The 4268-nt window shown below is 49.4% G+C and overlaps 1 pseudogene across 1 annotated transcript; it reads left to right on the forward strand.

Annotated features, from left to right (window-relative positions):
• Window positions 1–2279: 2279 nt before the first annotated feature.
• On the forward strand, window positions 2280–4262 carry LOC105539874 (annotated as a pseudogene). Its single transcript, XR_001006113.1, has 3 exons — window positions 2280–2353; window positions 2728–2773; window positions 2980–4262. The product of XR_001006113.1 is annotated as a TAR DNA-binding protein 43 pseudogene (transcript).
• The last annotated feature ends 6 nt before the right edge of the window (window positions 4263–4268 follow it).

The raw sequence follows: 4268 nt of genomic DNA on the forward strand, positions 1-4268 counted from the left end.
TCGCAGCCAGTGGCACAGCAAGCGAAGCCATGGAGATCACACAGATTACAGCCTAGAAGCTAGAGAAGAGGGCCAAGCAAAGCAATGTGGGGCACAATATTTAAGAAGACAATATTCGCCAGGCACGGCGGCTCATGCCTATAACCCCAGCACTTTGGGAGAGTGAGGCAGGTGGGTTGCTAGACCAGCCTGGGCAACACTACAAAAATCCCTCTCTACAAAAAAATACACAAATCAGCCAGGCATGGTGGTGTGCGCCTATAGTCCCAGCTACTCGGGAGGCTGAGGTGGGAGGATCACTTGAGCCTGGGAGGTTGAGGTTGCAGTGAGCCATGATCCTACCACTGCACTCCAGCCTCCAGCCTGAGACAGAGTGAGAACCTGTCTCAAAAAATAAATAAATAAATAAATAAAAGGACAATATTTAATATCCAGTTGTGAAGAGCCACTGCCAGAACCCGAGAAGGAATGGTGGAACAAGAAGAGCAAGAAAACTAGACAGAGAACAATTTTTTGAGATAAGGTCTCACTCCCATTGTCCAGGCCGGAGTGCAGTGGTGTGATCTCAGTTCACTGCAGCCTTGACTTCCCCGGCTCCAGTGATACCCCCACCACAGCGTCTCGAGTGGCTGGGACTACAGGTGCGGGCCACCATGTCTGGGTAATTTTTGGTATTTTTGGTAGAGATGGAATCTCACTATGTTGCCCAGGCTAGTCTTGAACTCCTGGGCTCAAGCGATCTGCCTAACTCAGCCTCCCAAAGTACTGGGATTACAGGTGTGAGCCACCACACCCTGGCAAGAACAATGTTTTAAGAAGCACGAGGATGTTGAGTATCAAACGCTGCATAGTTCGGGTGAGAGAACTGAAGAGTCTACTCAGCAATCAGGAGTTCATTGGAGACTCTGGCAGAAGTTTTCTATAGCAGAATGGCAGGAAACGTAGCCATACTGAGATTTCGTTAGGCACAAACAGGTGGTGAGGAAGTAAAGAAAATGAGAATGAAGACTGATTTTAAGAAACGAGTGGCCGGGCGCGGTGGCTCACGCCTGTAATCCCAGCATTTTGGGAGGCCGAGGCGGGCGGATTACGAGATCAGGAGACGAGACCATCCTGGCTAACACAGTGAAACCCCGTCTCTACTAAAGAATACAAAAAATTAGCTGGGCGTGGTGGCGGGCGTCTATAGTCCCAGCTACTCAGGAGGCTGAGGCAGGAGAATGGCGTGAACCCAGGAGGCGGAGGCTGCAGTGAGCTGAGATTGTGTCACAGCACTCCAGCCTGGGCGACAGAGCGAGACTATCTCAAAAAAAAAAAGAAAGAAAAAAAAAAAGAAACGAGAGTGAAGAAAACAGTAGGACAATAAGTCGGAAACCTCAACGGGGTGTGAGGACAAGTTCCCCGGGATTAAGTGGATAAGACGGAGGTTGGCCCTTAAGATTTGGAACAGGTTCAACAGAGAGGAATAGCAAGGTTTAAGGGATGGTTCCTGACGTCTAAGGGCACATTTAATATATTTTCAAGGCTAAGGTGGGGCAAGATCTGGAGGAGAGAGGATGGTACCCCAAGTGTCATCCTCCATTGACAGGTCAATAGACAGTACAGCCACATGGGAACAGAGCAGGTGTGGCCAGAACGCATGGTTTCCCAGGGAGGCCAGTATTTTTCCATGAGGATGCAAGAGTGAAAAGCCTGGGAGATTCCATGAAGAGCTGAGGGGCTTCTGAGCCACAGCTTAAACCTTAACCCTCCTCCTCCCAGATACATTCAAATCCAAGTACTGACAATGATCTAGTAAGACCTGCGCTTCCCTGGCTACCGTCTATCAAGGAATGCCACTGTCTACCTGTGGGCAGTGTGCATTGGATTGGGTTCTCTGCGGGGTCTTGCTGATCTTAAAGAGAATGCAGGGGCCCTATGAGACTCACCTCTGTACCCCCAGCACATAACAGGTGCTCAACACATTCGCAAGGGGAACGCTGAGCAAGCGGAGGCCCGGGTTCCCTCCTGGAGAAACCAGCTTCCCCTCCACGGTCTCCAGCGTCCCCTCCTTCCTTGACCTCAGTCATTGATTTCCGCTGCACTTCCTATGCCTGGGGGAGCTTTCAACGCTCCGCCGTTCAGGCCCCTGGTCCCCGCAGCCCGGGCCCCGCTCTCTAGGGCTGGGCCCCCCGGCGGCCCTGGGCTGGCCCCGCAGACGACCTCTCTCGCCTTCGCTTCCTCAAGCGTAAATCGGGCGGCGGGGGCTGCAGGGCCTTCATCTCTTCCTCTGTTCCGCGATGTCGGAGAGACCGCAGCCCAGCCTCTGCCACCGCAGAGCTGCTTATCCGGCAGCGCGACTCCCTCGGGCACCGTTGGATGCCGTTGCTTACCGTTAGGCAAGTGTTTTAAGAAGCACGAGAATGTCGAGTGTCAAATGCTGCAAAGGGCTCAGAGCTCGCGACCAAGGGGCGTGGCCTCCGGGCCGCGAAGGCCTCTGGGAGTTGTAGTCCTGCCTCGGCCTGCGGTGGCCTTTTTTTTAAAAACAAAACAAAACAAAAAAAAACCTGGCCCTTGGGTCCGTCGCTGCCTCGGTGTCCTTGTCGGGCTTCCCAGCAGCGGCCTAGCGGAAAAGTAAAAGATGTCTGAATATATTCAGGTAACCGAAGATGAGAACGATGAGCCCATTGAAATATCATCGCAAGACAGACGATGGGGACGGTGCTGCTGTCCACGCTTATGGCACAGTTTCCAGGGGCGTGTGGGCTTCGCTACAGAAATCCAGCGTCTCAATGTATGAGAGGTGTACGGCTGGTAGAAGGAATTCTGCCTGCCCCCGATGCTGGCTGGGGAAACCTGGTGTATGTTGTCAACTATCCGAAAGATAACAAAAGAAAAATGGATGAGACAGATGCTTCATGAGCAGTGAAAGTGAAAAGAGTAGTCTAGAAAACATCCGATTTAACAGTGTTGGGTCTCCCGTGGGGAACAACTGAACAGGGCCTGAAAGAGTATTGCAGTACCTTTGGAGAAGCTCTTGCGGTGCAACAAAGCCAAGATGAGCCTTTGAGAAGCAGAAAAGTGTTTGTGGGATGCGGTACAGAGGACGTGACTGAGGATGAGCTGCGGGAGTTCTTCTCTCAGTGTGGGGATGTGATGGATGTCTTCATCCCCGAGACATTCAGGGCCTTTGCGTTTGTTACATTTGCAGATGGTCAGATGGCGCAGTCTCTTTGTGGAGAGGACTTGATGATTAAAGGAATCAGCGTTCATATATATCCAATGCCGAACCTAAGCACAATAGCAATAGAAAGAAGTGAAAGATTTGGTTGTAATCCAGGTGGCTTTGGGAATCAGGGTGCATTTGGTAACAGTAGAGGGGGTGGAGCTGGTTTGGGAAACAAGGTAGTAATACGGGTGGTGGGATAAACTTTGGTGCACTCAGCATTAATCCAGCCATGATGGCTGCCGCCCAGGCAGCGTAACAGAGCAGTTGGTGTATGATGGGCATGTTAGCCAGTCAGCAGAACCAGTCAGGCCCATCGGGTAAGAACCAAAGCCAAGGCAACATGCAGAGGGAGCCAAACCAGGCGTTTGGTTCTCGAAATAACTCTTAGAGTGGTTCTAATTTTGGTGCGGCAATTGGCTGGGGATCTGCATCAAATGCAGGGTTGGGCAGTGGTTTTAATGGAGGCTTTGGCTCAAGCATGGATTCTAAGTCTTCCGGCTGGGGACTGTAGACAGTGGGGTTAGGGCTGGTTGGTATAGAATGGCTGGAATTCAAATTTTTCTAAACTCATGGTAAGCATATTGTAAAATACATATGTGCTATGCATTTTCAAAATTGGTTTGTTCAGTGCGGAGTATATTCAGCAGTATTTTTGACATTTTTCTTTAGAAAAACGAACAGCTAAAGGAATCTTATAAGTTTTGTTACATGAAAGGTTGAAATAGTGAGTGGTTGAAAGTGAACTGCTGTTTGCCTGATTGGTAAACCAACACACTACAATTGGTAGTAAAAGGTTTCTCCTGTAATATTTTATCTCTGGACTTGTCAAGTGAATTCTTTGCATGTTCAAAATGGAAACCATGGATTAGAACTACATTCTTTACCCCTTGTTTTAATTTGAACCCCACCATATGGATTTTTTTCCTTAAGAAAATCTCCTTTTAGGAGATCATGGTGTCACAGTGTTTGGTTCTTTCACTTTGTTTTTTAACATTTGTCTCCCCTTAAATACAAAAGTACAATATGAAGCCTTCATTTAATCTCTGCAGTTCATCTCATT

Source organism: Mandrillus leucophaeus, unplaced genomic scaffold (genome assembly GCF_000951045.1).
Source record: "Mandrillus leucophaeus isolate KB7577 unplaced genomic scaffold, Mleu.le_1.0 Scaffold21, whole genome shotgun sequence".
NCBI lineage: Eukaryota > Metazoa > Chordata > Mammalia > Primates > Cercopithecidae > Mandrillus > Mandrillus leucophaeus.